General features: G+C 44.1%; 1 long non-coding RNA gene across 1 annotated transcript; it reads right to left on the bottom strand.

The window, feature by feature from the left end:
* Window positions 1-9010: 9010 nt before the first annotated feature.
* Window positions 9011-9686, bottom strand: LOC115204946 (uncharacterized). The gene is made up of 2 exons (XR_003880538.1): window positions 9603-9686; window positions 9011-9489 (listed from the first exon to the last, which is right to left on the bottom strand). It is a non-coding gene; the product is annotated as an uncharacterized LOC115204946 (long non-coding RNA).
* Between the last annotated feature and the right edge of the window lie 15841 nt (window positions 9687-25527).

Below are 25527 nucleotides of genomic sequence, written 5' to 3'. Positions count from 1 at the left end.
ATGGTTTTTCAGCGGTTGCAGGAGCACAATCTTAAACTGTCTCCGTCTAAGTGCAAGTTTTTGAGGAGGTCTGTTAAGTTTTTGGGTCACATCATTTCTCAGGAGGGTGTAGCCACTGACCCTGCTAAAGTTCAAACTATTTTGAACGTGACTGAGAGCGAGATGATGGAGGCTGATGGTGTCACTCCGTCTCCTAGCAAAATCCGTTCTTTTCTTGGTATGGTAGTATACTATCAGCACTACATTGAGAATTGTTCCATGGTTGCTAGGCCATTGTTTCAGCTAACTACAGGTCAGAAGAAGCCTAGGGGAGGCAAGGGTAGGAGAAGGCCTGGTCCCTCTCGCAGGCTCACTGCTGCAGACTGGACTGCCGAATGTCAACTCGCTTTTGAAGCTTTGAAATCAGCACTAGTTGACCAGGCACTGCTGGCTCATCCAGATTTTTCTCAGCCATTTTTACTTTCTGTGGATGCATCTACTAGTGGTTTGGGAGCTGTACTATCCCAAGTGCAAGATGGAACGGCAATAGCCAGGCCAATAGCTTTTGCTAGTAAATCTCTTAATCATGCACAATCCAAGTATCCTGCTCACCGGCTGGAATTTCTAGCCATGAAATGGGCCATTCATGATAAATTCAGCCATTGGCTGCGAGGGCATAAGTTTACTGTGTGGACCGACAACAATCCACTCAAATATATTCTTACAAAGCCGAGACTTGATGCATGCGAGCAGAGATGGGTTGCAAAGCTGGCACCCTTTGACTTTGATATCCAGTACATACCAGGTCCCAAGAATGTCGTTGCTGATGCTTTGAGCAGAGAGCCATTTGTCCGCTCCACAGTTCTGCACCGACTGACAAGAATTCCATATGATGTCCTGCTGGAGGAAGCCAGAGGTCTTCGAGTGGATGATGTTCAAGACATGTTCCGCCTCTCCTGTGAACAGCCCGAGGCTGGCTGTGGAACGTCTATGGCTCCTGGGAGTGAGTTAAGTAGAGCTGGAGACGATGTCAGTGGGTTGGTTTCCTGTGAAGAGGTGTCTGCTGTCCTCCATGCTCACCGCCGATGGGATGATGGTGCCACGGTGAGGGCCATTTCACATGCGCAGCACCTTGAGAAGTTGATGTCCATGGGTCAGAGCCCTTTACCTGTCTTTACACACAAGGAGCTGTATGATAACCAGTCACTGGATCCTGTCATCAGCAGAGTCATGTTCTTTGTAGATAGAGGCCGGCGCCCATCTAGGAGAGAGCGAGTCCTTGAAGCTAATGAAACAGTTTATACTCTACGACAGTGGGGAAAACTCACCACGCGGTTAGGGATTCTGTATCGTGTCTCAAAACACCCAGTGAGTAAGAAGAAAATATTCCAGTATGTTGTACCTGTGTCTTTGAGGGGCCTTGTGTTGAAGGGAGTTCATGATGATGCTGGTCATCAGGGTCAGCAGCGCACATTGTGGCTTACGAGACAGCGGTTTTACTGGAACTCTATGGAAAAGGATGTCAAGGAATACGTGGCCCACTGTAAGAGATGCGTGTTGAGTAAAGCACCTGAGCCTGAAGCAAGAGCTCCACTTGTCTCCATTGTGACAACGGCACCTTTGGAACTTGTGTGTATTGATTTCTGGACTGCAGAAGATTCAAACAACAAGTCTATTGATGTGTTAGTAGTGACTGATCACTTTACTAAGCTGGCATGTGCGTATCCGTGTCCAAACCAGTCTGCTAAGACTGTGGCTCGTGTTCTCTGGAATAATTTCTTCTGCGTTTATGGGTTCGCTGATTGTATCCATTCTGACAGGGGTGCTAACTTTGAAAGTTCACTTATTGCAGAATTACTTCAGTTATCTGGTGTTGGAAAGTCCCACACCACACCTTATCATCCCATGGGGAACGGTCAAGCAGAACGTCTAAATCGCACGCTGGGTGGGATGATTAGAGCTCTGCCAGCAAGGTCCAAGGCTAAATGGCCTCAGATGTTGAACACATTGACATTCTCCTATAACTGCACTGTTCACGAGACTACTGGGTTTCCACCCTTCTTCTTGATGTTTGGACGCACCCCTAGGTTGCCAGTAGATGTTATGTTTGAAAGTGTGCTGTTGGATGGGGACACGGTCGATGTGGATAAGTATGTCCAGTCTTTGGGTGAGGATCTGAGAGAAACCATGACATTGGCTCAGCAGCATGCAAGTAAGCAACAAAAGAGACAAGCCGAGGTCTACAACAGACGGTCGAAGGGTCATTCGGTAGAGAAGGGAGACAGAGTTCTACTTGCTAACAAGGGAGAGAGGGGCAAGAAGAAACTGGCTGATCGCTGGGACAGTGCGGTGTACATAGTTGTTGCGAAGAACAGCTCACTGAACACATATCGTATACAGCACCCTACCACTGGGCGCATCAAGACGGTGCATAGGAACCTGATTATGCCAGTCAACTTTCTGCCTTTGCCTTCATGGGAGGAACCTGAGAGTCACGGATATCTATCGAGTGGTGACGTGTTCTCTGAGATGTCTGCAGCGTCCAGCAAAATGAATGGGAGTGACGCAAGGACTGTCCACTGGGTAGCAAGCCTTCCTGAGTCTTCTGGGAGGATATTCCAAGAAGATGGTGTAGTCCCAGTTGATGGAAGTGAAGTGGAACGGCCATATGACGTCCCCTTGAGTGAGGTGTGCTCAGTAGAAGTGGACCAGAGAGAGATTCCCAAAGCCTACAAGAGTTCTGATGGCGAAACTCCATTCAGTGGGGATGGTGCTGTGACAGATGTTAACTTGGTTGAAGATGCTTTGTCAGTGTGGTCTGTGGCAATCTACCAGGATTCTGATCAGTCGTCTGACACTACTAGTGTTGAGTCTGTAACTGAAAGTGTGCTGGCTCCGGATAGGCCGAGTTGTAGTATTCCCCAACCTGAGGTTAGACCTCTGAGCACGGTTAGTGCTGTCCGTGACATTCCTGCTAGGTTTTTGGGTGAGGGTGTTCGGACTAGACTAGGTAGATTTATTAAGCCAGTGAATAGGTTAATCCAAACTATGTTTACACAGGAAATGAAACCGTTCTTGGTTTCTCAGTGACGGTAGGATATTGTCTACCTTTTCATTTTTTTTGTGTGTATATGGTAACCTAACTGGGTCTTAGAGTGATTGGTGGGTTGGTCTAATATTTTTGACAATTCATGTAACTTTGTGTGTAGTTCATCAGCATAAAATGTATTTGGCATTTTTTTGTATACGGTTGAATAAGGGATTAGCTACCTCTTATTTTTCCTAATCCTTCGCGGGATAGCTTTCCAGCTGATCAACCATTTGTGGGTCTAGACTTAAGGGACTACACTGGGTTACTCCGTCGCTCTGTGGGTGTGAATTTTTTTTTTTCTTTCTTTGCTTTGTTACCTTCGAGGTAATGTGTTTTGTGCCTATAATCTAGTGTAAAACAGTGGGGGTGAATGTAGTAGAGTGATGTTGTTCCCCTAGATTATGCACCAAGTTGCACGCAAGGACAGTTCAAGTAGGCCAGGGCAAGAGGGGATGTTAATAAGTTAATAACAATAATAATAATTCAATGTGTTTTCTTTATTTAATTACAGCAGCATAGTTAATGTTATTTTTCAGTGTACAAACATTTTTTGATATCTATATTGTAAATACACCTAATTGTAAAAGTTTGTATATTTTGGTTTGGTCCATCGCGGGTTATCCGTACTTGCGGACCCTGTTATCGTTCTCTTTTGCCGGACCTTCAGCTAGCAAGGTATGTTGTCCTTGGCGCCGTAATTTGGCAATATAAAACTGTGGTAAAGTTACATAAAGTGCTGTTACTCAATTATAGGGTTTGTTACAATGTGAACAATTATAACGATTTATGTTAACTTTCACCAGCTCGCTAATTAGGGTACCTATTGTAACTCGGGAGTATTTGGGACCGTGTTTGAGTGAGTTGCTATGTGGTCACGCAGGTGCCCGAGAGCTGTGACTGCACCGAGGGCTAACCTATTGTGTGTTGTCTCTTCGTGTGCAGGTATGTCTTTTATTTTGTTCAGAATATGTTGTATATAATTTTAACTGTATTGTATAGTGTGCTGATGGGCACTGAATGTATGTATGCAGTTCCCGCTCTTTTGCCGGACCTTCAGCTAGCAAGGTGCCCGAGTGCTGTGACTGCACCGAGGGCTAACCTATTGTGTGTTGTCTCTTCGTGTGCAGGACCAATAAACATGATTCAACCATCATAATTCCAGTTGTGGCAGTGTCCTGATTAAAAGTACACAACGCAGAACGAACCACGCTACACTAGGAACACAAGCATTTCACTACAACCGCAATAACATCTGCTAAAAATGTGTATTTGACCAATCAATTTTGATTAGATTAGATTTTTGTAAATACTAATTCATCATTATGTGATCTTGCCAGGCATTGATTGAGCTTCAGAAATCATGTTCCAAAAATATTTTTACCAGCTTTGTGTATTCTCAAATTGAAAAAAGTTAGAGAGCCCTCATGCTTCGGCAGCACTACACCCCTGGATTTGTGTGGCTTGGAGTTGTATGACACACCCCTCTATCTTGTTCAAATGGTACAGTCTGTCCTCTTGTTGTCTGAACAGTGAAAGTTCAGGCAAAGATGGTGGATAAATAAGATAGTTTAGTCAGACCGTTTACCATTGAAAAGAATTGTCAAGGTTCCTGTCTGTGTAAGTGGGCATTTCCTCTCTCTTGTGAGCATGTTTTTCCCGCGTGAGCTCATGGTTCCTCCACAATAGAGCCCCACAGTGGAGGTGTCAAAAACAATATAACCTAGTGGTCAAACAGGGAAATGGTTCCAATTGTTATTTCAACCATTCATTTTTTTCCATAGGAGATTTTAGAAACACTTAAAATAGGGGTTGTGTTTAGTGTAGGCTTACCCTGTTGTGAGTTTTTGATAACCATCTAAATCTCTCTCGGACAAGGTGACTTTTATCAATATATTTTGCCCAAATGCGCAAAGACTCTGTTGGTCCATTGCGTCAAACTTGGCCTTCGTTAGCCAATACAGAATGCTGGGTGATATTCCTGGTGTGTAAGCATTGGCTTAATCGGCTTAATCTACCAACCAATCATCTTCCACAACACTTTCTCCCTAACCCTCCCCCGTACACTAGCGCACCACAAGCACAGAGGCATGCCTTGTCGTGTGATTGGCTCAAATTAAATGATGACAAATACTTTATTCAGTAGGTCCCATAGAATTCCATGGTCACTCCCAGTAAAGCCAACGTTGAGTGGTTGATATCCCAGGCTTATATGCGCTGTGCGCAATAGCCTGGGGATGAGATTATGTTTCATTTGACCATGTATTGACAATGTTGTGTGGTTAATGTGTGGTCTATATGTGGTCAGAGGGAGGTGGAATGCAGACAGCAGATGACAGATGGTGGGAGTTGAGGTGGTGGGGACAGTGGACTCAGTGGAGGACATCCCAGCCACTTGGCAGTGTTGCTACTGCTACTTCCAACCTGATGGGTAAGAGGACATCACTTCTGCTTGTACAATCAATCAATCAATTAAGCACAATTATATATGGATTTGTTGTGACAAAGTCACATATCAAATCAAATCAAATTGTATTAGTCACATGCGCCGAATACAACAGGTGTAGACCTTACAGTGAATTGCTTACTTACGAGCCCCTAACCAATAGTGCAGTTTAAAAAAATATGAATAAGAATAAGAAATAAAAGTAACAAGTAATTAAAGAGCAGCAGTAAAAAATAACAATATATACAGGGGGGGTGCCGGTACAGAGTCAATGTGCAGGGGCACTGGTTAGTTGAGGTAGTATGTACATGTAGGTAGAGTTAATTAAAGTGACTGCATAGATGACAACAGAGAGTGGCAGTGGTGTGGAGAGTGGTGGGTGGGGGGGCAATGCAAATAGTCTGGGTAGGCGTTTGACTAGATGTTCAGGAGTCTTATGGCTTGGGGGTAGAAGCTGTTTAGAAGCCTCTAGGACCTAGACTTGGCGCTCCGGTACCGCTTGCCGTGTGGTAGCAGGGAGAACAGTCTATGACTAGGGTGGCTGGAGTCTTTGACAATTTTTAGGGCCTTCCTCTGACACCGCCTGGTATAGAGGTCCTGTAGTTTACCCCCTTTTTCAATCTTGTCTCATCGCTGCAAATAACCAATGTGCTCGGGAGACGAAGGTCGAGTCACGCGTACCCCGAAGCATGACCTGCCAAACCGCGCTTCTTAAAACCCGCCGGCTTAACCCAGAAGCACCAATGTGTCAGAGGAAACACCCTTCAACTGATGACCGAGGTCAGCCTGCAGGCGCCCGGCCCGACAACAAGGAGTTGCTAGAGCGCGATGAGCCAAGTAAAGCCCTTCTGGGCAAACCCTCCCATAACCCGGACGACGCTGGGACAATTGTGCGGCACCCTATGGGACTCCCAATCATGGCTGGTTGTGATACAGCTCAGGATCGAACCCGGGTCTGTAGTGATGCCTCTAGCACTGCGATGCAGTGTCTTAGACCGCTGCGCCACTCGAGAGGCCCCATGACAAAGTGCTTTTATAGTAACCCGGCCTGAACCGGAGAAACCCAGGACATACAGGGCACCACTGCTCCTGCCATCTCTTTCTCCCTGTGTGATGTCATATCCTGTTCCTGTTTAAGGCCAGCCAAATGCAGGTGTGCTCTCCCATCAACATGAGGCTCCTGCTGCTCCCGCCCCAAATACAAACGGATACACACACAAACACACACACACACTATTAGGAATGGTCCCCTATTTACATGTCCGTGTGTATGTTTGTTGTGTGTCAGAGGTGAGGGCTGACCAGCCAGTGTTTGAGAAGAGGCCTCTGGTGTGGGAGGAGGACATGTAGATGCACTCCAAGTTTCTGGACAGAAAGGTGACATATTTGTTTTGCCTACACCCTACCATTGCCATGTACTGTCACCTTTGCCCCTAAACCAATAACCCCTACGTCTCCAACATACGTTTCCAACATGACCTGATTTGTGTGTGTGTGTGTTGAAGGCAGAGCATGCCTCGTACCTGCGGCTGTCAGCTCCACGCCATGATGGCTGACTTCTTGCAGTTCCTGTTACTACATAAACCAAGCAACGTCTTCATGGTCGCCCATGAGGACTTCTCTCCCTTCCGCTCCCGCCAAACACCTTCAACACCTCCTCACCGTGAGGACACACACTGTAGCTGCATCTCAGTAGTTTATTAGCTTCCTCTCACAGGCACTTTACTGAGATCAATGCTCTTCTGGTTATCACTTGTCAGTAGTATGTACAGACCATCGAGATCATTAAATATGATTGTTTTTATGGATGTTTTGTATTTTATTTTGTGATTCTGTTTTTACTCTACTGTTTTTGTTTTTATGAGCTGCACTGAAACTAATTCAAATCAAGAGTTACAGTTATGTCAGTTGGTGTGAATGAAATAAAATGTCTTATATATTTTCCATGCTTTATTTCTGTTAAGAACTTTATCATCGAGTGTGATCATTTCAGTAACTGCTGCTTTGCTTTGGCTCTGAGGAGGTGTTGAAGGTGCGCAAACATAAGACGTCGCTTGGTTTTCATAGTAACAGGAACTGCAAGAAGTCGGCCATCATGGCGAGGAGCTCCGGGTTCTACTGCAGGTACAAGACAAGCTCCACCTTCAACTCCTCCTGTAACACACACACACGTCATGTTAGAAACTTAGGGGTTAGTGGTTTAAGGTTAAGGGGCAAAGGTGAGAGTAAGGGATAATGGTAGGGTGTAGGGAAAACAAATATGTCACCTTTCTGTCCAGGAACTTGGACGCATCTACATGTCCTCCTCCCACACCAGAGGCCTCTTCTCAAACACTGGCTGGTCAGCCCTCACCTCTGACACACAACAAACATACACACGGACATGTAAATAGGGGACCATTCCTAATAGTGTGTGTGTTTGTGTGTGTATCTGTGTATGTGTGTACCTGTTTGTATTTGGGGCGGGAGCAGCAGGAGCCTCATGTTGACGGGAGAGCACACCTGCATTCGGCTGGCCCAAAACAGGAACAGGATATGATATCACACAGGGAGAAAGAGATGGCAGGAGTGGTGCCCTGTATGTCCTGGGTTTCTCTGGTGTAGGCCAGATTACTGTAAAAGCAATATTTAACTAGGCAAGTCAGTTAACAACAAATTCTTATTTACAATGACGGCCTACACTGGCCAAACCTGGACAACGTTGGGCCAATTGTGTGCCGCCCTATGGGACTCCCAATCACGGCCGGTTGTGAAACAGCCTGGATGTAACTGCTGATGTAAAATAAAATGCCATATATAATTGTGCTTGATTGATTGATTTATTGATTGCATAAGTAGAAGTGATGTCCTCTTACCCGTTAGGTACGAAGTAGCAGTGCCAACACTGCCAAGTGGCAGGGGTGTCCTCCACTGAGTCCACCGTCTTCTCCTCCCCAAACACCTCCACCACCTCCACTCCCACTGTCTGCCATCGGCACCTCAGCTCCCTCTGACCACAGATAGACCACACATTAACCACACAACATGGTCAATACATGGTCAAATCAAACATAACCTCATGTCCTGTCTATTGCGCACACATTTGGCCTTACTGGGAGTGACCATAGAATTCTATTAGGACATACTGAGTAAAGTATTTGTCATCAATAGATTTTAGGCAATCACACAACTGTGAGGCGTGCCTCTGTGCTTGTGGGGTGCTTGCGTACAGGGGAGGGTTAGGGGGAAGGTGTTGTGGGAGATAATTGGTTGGTAGAGTAAGCCGTTTCATGTTTTGATGGATTTAGTGAATTGATATATGTTGGGAGTATACATGATAATATACCTAGGAAATCAGGGTAGCAAAGTTATCCAAACAATATCATTACTTTCATTTATAACTTCATTCTTACTATTTTATGGGGGGGGGTCACATCAGAGCCAAAGCAAAGTAGCAGTTACTGAAATTATTACACTCAGGATGAAGTTCTTAACAGAAATAAAAACAATTGAAAATATACAAGACATGAAACAATACGTTATTTTATTCACACCAGCTGACATAACTGAAACTCTTGCAATTACCACATCAACAGAGTTGATTGGAATTAGTTTTACTTTCAGTACAGTACACAGTAAAAACAGTATCACAAAATAAAATACAAAACATCCATAAAAACAATCATATTTAATGATCTCGATGGTCTGTACATACTAGTGACAAGTGATAACCAGAAGAGCATTGATCTCAGTAAAGTGCCTGTGAGAGGAAGCTAATAAACTATTGAGATGCAGCTACAGTGTGTGTCCTCACGGTGAGGAGGTGTTGAAGGTGCTCCCCGAGGTTCGGTGGAGCCCAAGGGGGAGAAGTCCTCGGGGGCAAACATAAGACGTCGCTTGGTTTTTGTAGTAACAGGAACTGCAAGAAGTCGGCCATCATGGCGAGGAGCTCCGGGTTCTACTGCAGGTACAAGACAAGCTCCATCTTCAACTCCTCCTGTAACACACACACACGTCATGTTAGAAACTTAGGGGTTAGTGGTTTAAGGTTAAGGGGCAAAGGTGAGAGTAAGGGATAATGGTAGGGTGTAGGGAAAACAAATATGTCACCTTTCTGTCCAGGAACTTGGACGCATCTACATGTCCTCCCACACCAGAGGCCTCTTCTCAAACACTGGCTGGTCAGCCCTCACCTCTGACACACAACAAACATACACACGGACATGTAAATAGGGGACCATTCCTAATAGTGTGTGTGTTTGTGTGTGTATCTGTGTATGTGTGTACCTGTTTGTATTTGGGGCGGGAGCAGCAGGAGCCTCATGTTGACGGGAGAGCACACCTGCATTCGGCTGGCCCAAAACAGGAACAGGATATAACATTACACAGGGAGAAAGAGATGGCAGGAGTGGTGCCCTGTATGTCCTGGGTTTCTCTGGTGTAGGCCGGGTTACTGTAAAGGCTCTTTGTGACAACTGCTGATGTAAAATAAAATGCCATATTTAATTGTGCTTGATTCAATTATTTAATGATTGTATAAGTAGAAGTGATGTCCTCTTACCCGTCAGGTAGGAAGTATCAGTGATGTCCTCTTACCGGTCAGATGAGAAGAAGCAGTGATGTCCTCTTACCGGTCAGATGAGAAGAAGCAGTGATGTCCTCTTACCGGTCAGGTAGGAAGTATCAGTGATGTCCTCTTACCGGTCAGGTAGGAAGTATCAGTGATGTCCTCTTACCGGTCAGGTAGGAAGTAGCAGTGATGTCCTCTTACCGGTCAGGTAGGAAGTAGCAGTGATGTCCTCTTACCCGTCAGGTAGGAAGTAGCAGTGATGTCCTCTTACCGGTCAGGTAGGAAGTAGCAGTGATGTCCTCTTACCGGTCAGGTAGGAAGTATCAGTGATGTCCTCTTACCCGTCAGGTAGGAAGTAGCAGTGATGTCCTCTTACCCTTCAGGTAGGAAGTAGCAGTGATGTCCTCTAACCGGTCAGGTGAGAAGAAGCAGTTATGTCCTCTTACCGGTCAGGTGGTAAGTAGCAGTGATGTCCTCTAACCCTTCAGGTAGGAAGTAGCAGTGCCAACACTGCCAAGTGACTGGCTTGTCCTCTACTGACTCCACTGTCCTCTCCTCTCCAAACACCTCCACTCCCACTGTCTGCACGCCAGCTCCCTCTGACCACAGATAGACCACACATTAACCACACAACAGGGTCAATACTCGGTCACACCAAACATAACCTTGTCCAGGTTATCGTGCACAACACATGTAAGCCTGGGATATCAACCACTCAGTTGGCCTTCCTGGGAGTGACCATAGACATCTATGGGACTTACTGAGTAAAGTATTTGTCATCATTTAATTTGAGCCAATCACACAACTGCGAGGCATGCCTCTGTGCTTGTGGTGTGCTAGCATACGGGGGAGCGTTAGGGGGAAGGTGTTGTGGGAGATAATTGGTTGGTAGAGTAAGCCGTTTCACGTTTCAATGGATTTAATGAATTGATATGTGTTGAGAGTATACATGATAATATACCTAGGAAATCACGGCAGCAAAATTATACAAACAATATCATTACTTTCATTTATAACTTTATTCTTACTATTTTATGGGGTGATCACATCAGAGCCAAAGCGTTTCTTAACAGAAATAAAGCATGGAAAATATACAAGATATGAAATAATACATTTTATTTTATTCACATCAACTGACATAACTGTAACTCTTGCAATTGCCATAGCAACAGAGTTGATTGGAATGCGTTTCAGTGCAGCTCGTACAAACAGACATTAGAAACATAATCACCAAATAAAACACAAAACATCCATAAAAACAATAATATTTAATGATCTCGAGGGCCTCTGTACATACTAGTGACAAGCGATTACCAGAAAGGTATTGTCCTAAGTAAAATACCTGTGAGAGGAAGCTAATAGACTATTGATATGCAGCCACAATGTGTGTCCTCAAGGTGAGGAGGTGTTGAAGATGCCCCCAGGGTTAGCTAACTAACGTTAATTGTTGGTGGCCCTTATTATAGCTAACCTGGCGAAGGCTAGCTAGCTAGCTGGAGTGATTGTCAGGTAATATTAGTCACACAGCTTTTACTTTGAAAACTGCTATCCCATGTATCATGTTGCAGCCCCTCCTCTCCACGCCCACACAGTCTCTGTTGATTATTCATTATTGTGGAAGAAATTAGAAAAATGAATTCAAGCAGTGGAAATAGTTATCCGTCTTCGTTGTTTAAGTTCGGATATCAGTTGAACAACCGTTACACAGATCAAATGAGTTAGCTATTTAATCTAACATGTTCAGGGAATGCATGATGGATATTTTGATGTGCAACCCTGTTTGCTGACCAAAAATCAGCTATAACTGGGCAAACTAACTTGCAGGAAAAATCAACAAATGTGCACACGTGTCTACATGCAGCAGTTTTTTTTTCTGAATCCCCAATGAGCTCAGAGTCTTGAAGCAGTCTAGCGAATGTCTTAGCTAGCTAGCAAAATGCTACTTTTGTTTTAAAAGAAAATGGCTGAGATGACTCAAACACAGTAACTAGCTAGCAAGCGCTTCTCGGCGACAATGTTATTGGGGTGTGGGAATGTTAGATTCATCTTTTAATTAAATTAGGTGGTTACTACTGGCTTCAGATAGCAAGAGAAACTGTCTGCCATATTTGATATTCGGAGTGACGTCATACACCCAAGAAGCCTCAACCAATCACGTGACAGACGTTAATGACTTTGCCTTTTTAAAGGAAATTTCACAACCGGATATGCAAAAACCCTGTCTCCCAAAAATGGATATCAAGGGAAAATAAATTATCTAAGAAATGTAAAAAAGTGAATTGCTAATAGTTTCCTTTTTTTAAGATATCAATGCCAAACGTAACATGGTTCATCATGGTAATGTCTTTGATGACCCTAAAAGGTTAAGTCCATAGGCCAATGGACAGGTAAAATCAGATTTCCTGATTTCTCAATAATTCAGCCATCTCTTAACCCAAAAATGTGACGGAGATGACTACAGTATTTCCGTTATATTATGCTGCTGCTTAGTTGTTGCCACTGCGGCAATACATCCTTTTTTAAATGAACACCAAATAATACTTGAGGCGCGCCTCTGTGTGTGCATGTCATGTGCGTGTGCCAGTGCGAGTCAGGCCGTTGCCAGAAGAGAGACAGGAGAGCACGAGGTAGCGGGCCCAGTTCCACGAGGGGGCAAAAGGTGGCTTAGCTTCCTCAGTTGAAACTTGTGCCCCCTCAGTTTTAGTTTTATGTCCCTATATACAAATACCAAAAAAAGTTCAAATGATTGAGTGACAGTTTGGCGAAAAATCTGTATCTCTGCTGCGCTGTATCAGCACAATGGACCGAGCGCGCCACAGTGTGTGTAGCGGGGCTATGGAAAGCCATTGGGGTGGTTAGGTATGACTCCTATGAGTTTGATTTTGATTTATAAGGGCGGGGTCAAGTTTACAGTTGAAGCTGCTTCAATCAACTCTGCCTCACGCCCCACCACTACAGAGTTTAGTTAGGTTCTTAGCTAGCTATAAAAAGCGTTAGTGTTTTTAGCCTTAGCCTGAAGGGTAGGCCGTCATTGTAAATCCGAAATTATTCTTAACTGACTTTCCTAGTTAAATAATGGTTAAAACATTTAATTGCTAGCTTGTACCAGCTAATCTGCCACTTCCAAAAGGAGAAGGAGAACGATGAGCAGCAGCATCAAACCACAGAGGCCGCTGGCAAGGTCAGCAGCGATGAGCTCCAGCTAGCTCCGCTAGCAGGGCCTACCCACCCTTCCACAAGCAGCACCAGGATAATCGCTCCACAGCATCCTCCACCTCTGACTGATCCTGACGATCTTGGAACATAGGAGTCAGCCCAGGTTAACCTAGAATCCTACCCTAGCCACAGGTTTTCTGTGCAAAAAAAATACATTTAATAGCAATGGGTTCGTAGGGAGAGAGTGTCTGGAGTATTCGTACTGCAGAATTCAATATAATTCCAATGCAAGAACCCAAATGACGCCCCTGGGTATAGCTACATATCATAATGTTTCATCACAGAAATAGATACATTTTTCTTGGTTGTTGGTTTTGGTTGTAATGGAACTGTAAATATTGGAAATGTGTTTATGGTAGGCTGGCATTGCTTAATTGATTACGTGGGTGAAATTTGATCCACAGAAGTGTATTGTGCCATATCACAACTTGTTGCTGTACTCATGAGCGGCATGGTTTTCCTATAAGCGGGCCTATAGGCTTATTTGTTTGTCAAGACAGCTGTGCATGGCTGCATCTCAGCAGTAGTTTGTAGGCTATGTTTTGGTTATTTGGATCTCCATTTGCCTTTTATTTACTGTGTTTATTTGCTGTTAATGTAACTAGCCTCAATATAGATTGTGTCATGCCTTTATCGATCAGATATTTTGTTTACTAGGCCTACTTGGTACTACTGTTTTGTTCTGTTCGCGTTCATTCGTTTGCATTCACAGTTGTGTCGGTATTCTAAGCCAAACTGCTATTCAGTATTTTTGTTCGCATGCATGAATAACTAGGTTACTACTTTCAGCATTTAGTTTGCGTTTTTTTGGTAAAACAGATGTGTGTACGGCTGCATTCACATCGGGTAAATATATCTTGAAAAAATATCTTGTAGCCTATATTCATTACCTAAATGGCCTTGCTTTAGTGTGTAGGGCTGGCCATTGTGCTGATACAGTAAATTTGAGATAGGCTACAGATTTCGTGCCAACCTGTCACTTCAAAGCACTCAATCAATGGTCTCAGGGTCTCTGCACTTGAACTTAATGTTTGTGGTATAGCGTGATATAAGCAGAATTCAATATTATTCCAATGCAATAACCCTCCAAAATTGTGCCCAATCACCGATTTCAAATGCCCCCTTAGTCACATTATCCTGGCACCGGGTCTGCAAGCTAGCCTATACAATTTGATAGATGACAACACTAACAAGAGGTGGGACGATGAACCAAAAATGACCTCCTCTTACCTCATATGAAAGCAATTTTGCTTACATCGGTAATTTCAGTGATTAGGCTACAGAACATTCCTGTAGATTTTTTGGTTCTAAAACCATTATTTGGTCAACAGTAATGTGCACTAACCTGCTTACTATAATGAAAGTATCTGCCCTGTCTAGCAGAGTATGTATTTGAGATGATGCCCCAGCGAAACAGAGTGGAGCGTGCCATTTGCGGTGAATACATCAAGTAGCCTATAGGCCTACCAATGGAACATATGTGTTGGACATTTAATTTACTGTTAGATCAATTGCATGGCTATCTAACAACAATATTATATTCAGAGTTAGCGGTCTAGCTAATGTGTTTTGAGTTCCTACTTCCTCAGGTGGTAAATTATGTAGCATATAGGCTAGGACACTAAACATGCAGGCACATTCATCTCTAAAGAGCCAAAAAGATACTCAATTATTCTGGATTCTATTTTGACATGTTGCAAATCAAAATGTCCATCATGCATTCCTTGAACACGTTAGATGAAATAGCTAACTTCTTTTATGTCTTACTTGGCACTGGAAAAAGTCAGTCTAGAGCCCTTCTGCTTAGCTACCTTTCGTTGAAGTATAGCCATTTGATACATGATTCACTGAATGAGTGCATTATTTTATTAGACTTTTTGGTTGTAGGTGAAAGAGACACCCCTAAAAATACAACTTTTTTCAACATGGGCTCATTTCTGGAGGAATATTATAAGGTGTGTGGTGTGTGCAGTCCTCAACATTTGTATTAAATTCCATTCCAAGTTGCTTTAAAAAGGTCTTAAAAAGTCTTAAATTCAACTTCAAGTTACCTGCAGATACCCTGGCAAGCAGAAAAAAATATTTCAGAAAAACAAGCTTCGCTGTGAACCCCTAATCAGAAACGTACCTAAATTCAGTGTCCAACAGTGTTGGGGTCAATTCCATTTCAATTGCAGTTAAATCAGCAAGAAAACCCAATTCCAAATTAAAACTATTGAAGTGAATTGACTGGAATTTAAATGTAATTGACCCCAACCCTGGTGTCCAAGGGCATCTCCATCCGACTCAGGTAGGGCAAATTGAGAGAAACAGGAAGTACCCGTGGTAAGGACTGTTCAACGTTGGTCTGACCAATCGAAATATATGCTTCAAAATTGTTTTGATCACTCGGACTGGGATATGTTCCGGGTTGCGTCTGAGAATAACATTGACGTATATACTGACTCAGTGACTGAGTTCATCAGGAAGTGCATAGACGATGTTGTTCCCACTGTGACGATTACAACGTATCCAAACCAAAAACTGCGGATAGAGCAAAACTGAAAGCGCGAACCACCACATTTAACCACGGAAATGTGACTGGGAACATGGATGAGCACAAACAGTCCAGCTATGCTCTCCGTAAAGCAATCAAACAGGCAAAACGTCAGTGCAGAGACAAAGTGGAGTCGCAATTCAATGGCTCAGACACGAGACACATGTGGCAATTCCAGACAATCGCAGATTATAATGGGAACATCAGCCTTGCTCCCGGACAAGCTACACACACCTTCTTTGCCTGCTTCGAGGAAAACACAGTCACAACGACTGTGAGCTCTCATTCTCCGTGGCCGACATGAGTAAGACATTTAAGCGTGTTAACCCTCGCAAGGCTGCCAGCCCAGACGGCATCCCTAGCCTCGTCCTCAGAGTATGTACAGACCAGCTGGTTGGAGTGTTTATGGGCATATTCAATCTCTCCCTATCCCAATCTGTTGTGTCCACTTGCTTCAAAATGTCCACCATTGTTCCTGTACCCGGAGAGCAAAGGTAACTTAACTAAATGACTATCGCCCCGTAGCACTCACTTCTGTCAACATGAAGTGCTTTGAGAGGCTAGTTAAGGATCATATCACCTCCACCTTACCTGACACCCTACACCCACTACAATTTGCATACCGTCACTACAGATGCTTGGATAACGCAATCACCATCGCACTGCACACTGCCCTATCCCATCTGGACAAGAGGAATACTTATGTAAGAAAGTTGTTCATCGTCTACAGCTCAGCCTTCAACACCATAGTGCCCTCCAAGCTCATCACTAAGCTCGAGGCCCTGGGTCTGAACCCCACCCTGTGCAACTGGGTCCTGGACTTCCTGAAGGACCGACCCCAGGTGGTGAAGGTAGGCAACAACACCTCCGCTACGCTGATTTTCGACACGGGTGCTTACTCAGCCCACCTTAGAAACTGCTGCACTATGTACAAAGTCATTGAACACTGGTCACTTCAATAATGTTAACATAATGTTTTACCTACTTCATATGTATACTGAACAAAAATATAAATGCAACATATAAAGAGTTGATCCTATATTCCAGGAGCTGAGGAGTATTTCTGTCTGTAAAAAAGCCCTTTTTGTGGGGAAAATTATTTCTGATTGGCTGGGCCTGGCTCCCCAATTGGTGGCCCACCCATGGCTGCGCCCCTGCCCAGTCATGTGAAATCCATACATTAGGGCCTAATGAATTTATTTCAATTGACCGATTTCCTTATATAAACTGTAACTCAACAAAATTGTTGAAATTGTTCCATGTTGCGTTAATATTTTTGTTCAGTATTTATACTGTATTCTAGTCAAGGCTCATCCTATATATAGTAACTACTGCTGTACACACCTTGTCTATTCATATAGTGTCCATAATGTCTATACCCACCATCATATAAATACTGTATAGATTTATATTCCGGACTCTGACATTGCTCGTTCTAATATTTCTAAAATCCTTTATTTTTGGGATTTGCCTGTTAGGTTTTACTGCACTGTTGGAGCTAGGAAAATATGTTACGTGAACAATACAATTTATTCTATAGACACTCTGTAACGATCGTCTGGAAGAGGGGACCAAGATGCAGCGTGGTAAGTGGTCATAATTATTTTTAATGAAACACTTTAAAACAAACAGGAAAACAAACGCCAACAGTTCTGCCAGGTGAACACACACAAGACAGGAAACAACTACCCACAAAACCCCAAAGGAAAACAGGCTGCCTAAGTTTGACTCCCAATCAGCGACAACGATGTACAGCTGTCCCTGATTGAGAGCCATACCAGGCCAAAACAAAGAAAAACAAAAACATAGAAAAAAGGACATAGAATGCCCAAAACCCCAAAACACAGAAAAACACCCCCTGCCACGCCCTGACCAAACTACAAAATAACCCCTTTTACTGGTCAGGACGTGACACACTCCCACTCAGACTAAACCATAGAGCAGCAACACATATGTTTATCTTTTCAATATCCATCTCATATACTGTATGTTTAATTCATAAAATATAATATGTGTAATTTGGATCTCTGTGACAATATATATTTTTTTGAAATTAATAATAATAATAATAAAATACTATATTGTTTGTCATTGTACCGTCCTCTCCTCATTGACCTCCATTCTTTATACTGAGTCAAGGAAAGTACCCAACTCATTCTCTCTCCATAGTTCATTGTTAGGTTTAGCTATAAGGATGACAAATTCCAGTAACTTTCCCTAAATTTCCCCGTTTTCCCGAAATCCTGGTTGGAGGATTCTAGATTTCCTGCTAATTCGGGGAATCCTCCAACCAGAAGAACTGGAAAACCTGAGAATATTTGGACATTTTGCAACCCTATTTGTACAGCATATTGACCATAGGGTATTGACCCATTCATTTGTGTGTTTTGCTACAAATAGTCTACCTTTATAAGTGGAGTGAATTGTTGATTGGCAATGAACATTAAATGATTCAGTTAACCACACACACATCATGTACATCCCACACACACCCTCACACCTTAAGTAGAAAAGAGAAATTACTATCAACAAGAACCCATTTCTAGGTAATGGCAGTGTCATGTTATGGTTGCTAATTTAAAATGTTCTTCAGGTGTGTCCTCTCCTGGCTCAAAGCCATATCTCCTCCCAACTTACTCTCTGCTGGAGGCTACATACAAGACAGGCTGGCAGATGCTCAAACAAACAGATTAGTTCTCTGTATGAAGTTTGTTGATTGTATGCAGTATCCTAAATATGGACGTGACACTGTAGTTCTAAGAAGGCGAAAGAAGACACAAAGATGAATTTGAATATAACAAGTTGAAAGGTTTATTGCTGGCTGTATATTCATCAAAAAGCAACATATAAAGCATTACACGTCGGCTTTAAGTAAAGTGTTATCACTATTTTTTATGCACACGAAGAGATGGATCCTTGCTTAACCTTCAAAAGGACCTTTCTAGAATGTCTTCAGTCAAACCGCTCAAGGTGCCACAAAACTAACAGACAGACAGACAAAATGATACACACACACAGACACACACAACGTTGAAGAGACAATATGTATTTGACGAAAGTGGAACAGTTGTCATTTCACCTTTGGCTGTTGTTTTCAGTATAGGGTTGCAAAACTACTGGTAATTCACCAAATGTACCGCAATCTTCTGTAATTTTGGTAAGTAAAAGGTCATCTATGGTAACTTTGGAAATTAATTATTGAATAACTATATTTATATACACTACTGTTCAAAAGTTTGGGGTCACTTAGAAATGTCCTTATTTTTGAAAGAAAAGCAACTTTTTTGTCTATTAAAATAACATAAAATTTATCAGAAATACAGTGTAGACATTGTTAATCTTGTAAATGACTATTGTAGCTGGAAACAGCTGATTTTTAAAGGAATATCTACATAGGTGTACAGAGACCCATTATCAGCAACCATCACTCCTGTGTTCCAATGGCACGTTGTGTTAGCTAATCCAAGTTTATCATTTTAAAAGGCTATTTGATCATTAGAGAACCCTTTTGAAATTATGTTAGCACAGCTGAAAACTGTTGTGCTGATTAAAAACTGGCCTTCTTTAGACTAGTTGAGTGTCTGCAGCATCAGCATTTGTGGGTTCGGTTTACAGGCTCAAAATGGCCAGAAACAAATAACTGTCTTCGGAAACTTGTCAGTCTATTCTTGTTCTGAGAAATGAAGGTTATTCCATGCGAGAAATTGCCAAGAAACTGAAGATCTCGTACAGGTGCTGTCTGTGTTGCGATTTTTCTCAGAGTTGTAAAAGCAAGCAGAGCAGAAACTGGCTACTTTTTATTTGACTGATAAAAGGTAACTACTGTTTGACTTAAGCGGAAAAATGTAGATTCACAGTGCCGAGCTAATAGTGTAGCTAACTGACCTGTAACATTAGTTAATGTTTCACAGTAGCTACTGTAGCTAGTAGCTACCACAACCAGTTCAGCTCTAGCCTCTAGCTGTCTCAGTATCTGTCAGGTAGCAGTATCTAACTGCTGTTGTGTGAATGGAAATGTTTTGTAGCCTTTGTTTTGTCCCGTTTCAACAGAAGTAAATGAACTTGGCTAGTTTTCGCCAGTTGATGTACAATTAGAGCTAGCCAAAAGTTGGCTAACGTCAGCTAGCAAGCTCACTAACTTCATCTATTATTTTTGCCCTAATTACACTAGACCTGAATCAAATGATGAAACCAGCGGCCAAACGATTAAAGACTGTTGTTTTTAAAAATTTTGACAGCACAATGTGAGTTCTTTTCATTAGAGCCAGTATAGCAATGTAACGTTATTGATCTGTCAGTTTCAGCTAATTCCCTACTTTTCACACTGACACAGCATTGACAGCTCTACAGGCTTCAGTCATGACTCATTGTGCACAATCAGTACACACTACACAACACAATGCTCATCATGTCTTAGCAGCATTAGATGGTGACAGGTGTCCCAGCAGGATCAGACAGCCAGAGAAGCCCAGTTCACAGAGCTCAGGTGAATTTTGCGGTATATTGTAACAATCAGTGAATAGATAAAAAGTTCCATCTTGAGTTGATATGTAGGTCTATAGTATCTAGACAGCAGCTTAAAGCTAGTCTGGGATCTGGGAATAATGGTCATTTCAATTATTAAACCACTGATTATAGTCTTGGATAATATAATGTACACCAAGGTAATTATTTGTCATGCTTAATTTTAGCAGGATCAGATGGTGGTCTCAGCAGAGGTCTTAGTAGAGTCAGGCAACCAGGGTAGACCAGTCTGTGGTGGCGCTGAGGTGAACTGAGGACCTCTATACTAGGCGGTATCAGAGGAAGGCCCAAATAATTGTCAAAGACTCCAGGCACCCAAAGCATACACTGTTCTCTCTGCTACTGCACGGTAAGGGGAACCGGGGAGCCAAGTCTAGGTCCAAAAGGCTCCTTAACAGCTTCTACCCCCAAGCCATAAGACCCCACCCCCACCCTTTTTTTACACTGCTGTTATTCGCTGTTTATTATCTATGCATAGTCACTTCGCCCCTACCTACATTACCTTAATTACTTCAACTAACCTGTACACCCGCACATTGACTTGGTACTGGTACTCCCTGTGTATAGCCTCGTTATTGTTATTTTATTGTGCTACTTTTTTTCACTTCAGTATATTTAGTAAATATTTTCTTAAGTCTTATTTTCTTTAAACTGCATTGTTAGTTAGGCTTGTAAATAAGCATTTCACGGTAAGGTCTACACCTGTTGTATACGGCGAATGTGACAAATAAAATGTGATTTGTTTTGAACTTCTCCATTGGCGAACAATACACTGCATGCGAAAGTGCCTCAAACTCTCTAATTTTCTCAAGCAAACAGCATAAACAGATTGAAAATGACATGGTTGAAAGTGTTGAGATGTGTGTGTGATTTTGTATTCAAGATGTGTAAGCTATTGTCACATCCTGGCCATTGTAAGAGGTCATTTGCAATAGTGGAGTGGTCAGGGCGTGACAGGTTGTAACGCCCTGGCCATAGAGAGGGGTTTTTGTTCTTTATTTTGGTTAGGCCAGGGTGTTACATTGGGTGGGCGTTCTATGTTCCTTTTTCTATGTTTTTGTATTTCTTTGTTTTGGGCCTTGTGTGGCTCCCAATCAGGCACAGCTGAAGCTCGTTGTTGCTGATTGGGAGTCACACATAAGGAGCATGTTTTTCCTTTGGGTTTTGTGGGTAATTGTTTCTGTTTTGAGTATTTTCCAAACAGGACTGTTTGCTGTCGTTTTTTGTTCATTTTTGTAGTGTCCCGTCCTGTGCCTCCTCCTAGGACTAGGCCTCCAGTGGGTCTCGCCAGTCCGGAGCCGCCAGAGCTGCCCGCCAGTCCGGAGCCGCCAGAGCTGCCCGCCAGTCCGGAGCCGCCAGAGCTGCCCGCCAGTCCGGAGCCACCAGAGCTGCCCGCCAGTCCGGAGCCGCCAGAGCCGCCCGCCAGTCCGGAGCCGCCAGAGCCGCCCGCCAGTCAGGAGCCGCCAGAGCCGCTCGCAAGTCAGGAGCCGCCAGAACCGCCCGCCTGTCCGGAGCCGCCAGAGCCGCCCGCCTGTCCGGAGCCGCCAGAGCCGCCCGCCTGTCAGGAGCCGCCAGAGCCGCCCGCCTGTCAGGAGCCGCCAGAGCCACCCGCCTGTCCGGAGCCGCCAGAGCCGCCCGCCTGTCCGGAGCCGCCAGAGCCGCCCGCCTGTCCGGAGCAGTCAGAGCCGCCCGCCAGCCCGGTGAGTCCTGTGCCTACGCCTAGGGCCAGGCCTCTTTCATGTCTCCCCAGCCTGGTGAGTCCTGTGCCTGTGCCTGTGCCCAGGGCCAGGCCTCCTTCATGTCTCCCCAGCCTGATGAATCCTGGGCCAGAGCCACCAGAGCCGCCTGCCAGCCCGGAGCCACCGGAGCCGCCAGAGCCACCCGCCAGACTGGTGAGTCCTGTGCCTGCGCCCAGGGCCAGGCCTCCTTCATATCTCCCCAGCCTGGTGAATCCTGGGTCAGTGCCGCCGGAGCCGCCAGGGACGCCCGCCAGCCGGGCGCAGCCAGGGACGCCCGCCAGCCGGGCGCAACCAGGGTCGCCCGCCAGCCGGCCACAGCCATCGCCGCCCGTCAGCCAGGCTCAGCGTTCGCCCCCCGCCAGCCGGGTGCAGCCATCGCCGCCCACCAGCCGGGCGCAACCATTGCCGCCCGCCAGCCGGGCACAGCCCACCAGCCGGGCGCAACCAGGGCCGCCAGCCGGGCGCAGTCAGGGTCGCCCACCAGACCTTCGGCGCGGCCAGGTGCGCCACCTAAGAGGGCGACGCCAAGAGTGGAACAGAGGCCACGTCCCGCACCTGAGCCGCCGCCGTAAGAAGGCCCACCCGGACCCTCCCCTTCAGTGTCAGGTTTTGCGGCCTGAGTCCGCACCTTGGGGGGGGTACTGTAACGCCCTGGCCATAGAGAGGGGTTTTTGTTCTTTATTTTGGTTAGGCCAGGGTGTTACATTGGGTGGGTGTTCTATGTTCCTTTTTCTATGTTTTTGTATTTCTTTGTTTTGGGCCGTGTGTGGCTTCCAATCAGGCACAGCTGAAGCTCGTTGTTGCTGATTGGGAGTCACACATAAGGAGCATGTTTTTCCTTTGGGTTTTGTGGGTAATTGTTTCTGTTTTGAGTATTTTCCAAACAGGACTGTTTGCTGTCGTTTTTTGTTCATTTTGTAGTGTTCTCTTGTTTTTGAATTAAAATTCTAATGATGAACACATCCTCTGCTGCACCTTGGTCTCTCTCTCACGACAGCCCTTACACAGGTGGTTGTTTTGGGTGGTTTTGGTTTTCTGTTTCTAGGTGGGATTGTTCTAGATGTCTATTTCTATGTGTTGGTTTCCATGTTTTGGCCGGGTATGGTTTCCAATCAGAGGCAGGTGTCTTTCGTTGTCTCTGATTGGAAGCCATACTTAGGCAGCCTGTTTTCCTTTGGGGTTTGTGGGTAGTTGTTTCCGTTTAGTCTAGTGTACCTGACGGGACTGTTATCGGTCGTCTATTCATTAAAGAAAAAGAATGAGCACTATACACGCTGCGCCTTGGTCTCCATTCAACGACCCCTATGACAGCTATATGTTGCTGAAAATGAACAGGCTCACTTGTCCAAGGGAAAGTATGTTGTTTGGTATCTGTGCAAAAATATATATTTTTTTTATTGCCACATGCACCAGATAGGTGCAGTGAAATGTGTTGTTTTACAGGGTCAGCCTTAGTATTACATAGTATGGCTGACCCTGTAAAACAACACATTGTACTACTATGGCTGACCCTGTAAAACAACACATTATACTACTATGGCTGACCCTGTAAAACAACACATTATACTACAATGGCTGACCCTGTAAAACAACGCATTATACTACAATGGCTGACCCTGTAAAACAACACATTATACTACTATGGCTGACCTTGTAAAACAACACATTATACTACTATGGCTGACCCTGTAAAACAACACATTATACTACAATGGCTGACCCTGTAAAACAACACATTATACTACTACTTTTATTATTACTATCTATATTTCTCCTATAATCCCTGCCTTGTTTCTTTCTGAAATATAAAGAATAAATGTTTGTTTGATCTTAGGCCCTCTAATCCCCATTCCCTGTTTGTGACTCTAATTCTGTAGCCTATCACATGAATACATCATTATGGAATCACAATATCCACTATTCATTCCTCCTGTACATTGAATCGCTTTACCCTGGTTATTTAAAAAAAAATGCCTGAATATATTGTTGATGTTTTTTACTGCTAGATTGATGCCTTCTTTACTGTGAGTGGATGTGGTGTCCAGAAAGTTATCTAAGAGTGTTTGGATTTTTTGGTTACTGGTTGCTTTCTGGTATTCTCCTGTTTTGTTTTGTTTCTCTCCCCAATTTTGTGGTATCCAATTGGTAGTTACAGTCTTGTCTCATCGCTGCAACTCCCGTACGGACTCAGGAGAGGCGAAGGTCGAGAGCCATGTGTCCTACTAAACACAACCCAACCCCGCACTGCTTCTTGACACAATGTCCACTTAACCCGGACGCCAGCCACACCAACGTGTCGGAGGAAACACTGTACACCTGGCAACCGTGTCAGTGTGCACTGCGCCCGGCCCGCCACAGGAGTTGCTAGTGCGCGATGGGACAAGGACATCCTTGCCAGCTGAACCCTCCCCTAACCCGGACGACGCTGGGCCAATTGTGCTCCGCCCCATGGATCTCCCGGTCGCGGCCGGCTACGACAGAACCTGGACCCGAACCCAGAATCTCTAGTGGCACAGCCTTAGACCACTGCGCCACATGGGAGGCCTTTACCCTGGTTATTTCTAAATAAACCTGATTTGTTTTATAAAATATCTACTGTCTCCAGGAATGCATTGCCTTGTCATTTTAAGAATTTAATTGCATCAGAATTATAAATGAACTGTAGTTATGATTGTAACTATTTTATAGTTTCTTGCTGATTTGTAGCAAGTGGTGCCCCGTTAATTATGTCATAGTAATAGGTGTACACAGAATTAGAGTTACAGTTGAAGTCGGAAGTTTACATACACCTTAGCCAAATACATTTAAACTCAGTTTTTCACAATTCCTGACATTTAATCCTCGTAAACATTCCCTGTCTTAGGTCAGTTAGGATCACCACTTTATTTTAAGAATGTGAAATGTCACAATAATAGTAGAGAGGGTGATTTATTTCAGCTTTTATTTCTTTCATCACATTCCCAGTGGGTCAGAAGTTTACATACACTCAATTAGTATTTGGTATCATTGCCTTTAAATTGTTTAACTTGGGTCAAACATTTCAGGTAGCCTTCCACAAGCTTCCCACAATAAGTTGGGGTGAATTTTGGCCCATTCCTCCTGACAGAATTGGTGTAACCGAGTCAGGTTTGTAGGCCTCCTTGCTCGCACACACTTTTTCAGTTCTGCCCAAAAATGTTCTATAGGGATTGAGGTCAGGGCTTTGTGATGGCCACTTCAGTACCTTGACTTTGTTGTCCTTAAGCCATTTTGCCACAACTTTGGAAGTATGCTTGTGGTCATTGTCCATTTGGAAGACTCATTTGCGACCAAGCTTTAACTTCCTGACTGATGTCTTGAGATATTGCTTCAATATATCCACATCATTTTTCTTCCTCATGATGTCATATATTTTGTGAAGTGCACCTGTCCCTCCTGCAGAAAAGCACCCCCACGACATGATGCTGCCAC

The sequence above is a fragment of the Salmo trutta genome, chromosome 13, assembly GCF_901001165.1.
Source record: "Salmo trutta chromosome 13, fSalTru1.1, whole genome shotgun sequence".
Classification (NCBI taxonomy): domain Eukaryota; kingdom Metazoa; phylum Chordata; class Actinopteri; order Salmoniformes; family Salmonidae; genus Salmo; species Salmo trutta.
This window is presented reverse-complemented; position numbering and strand designations above follow the sequence as displayed.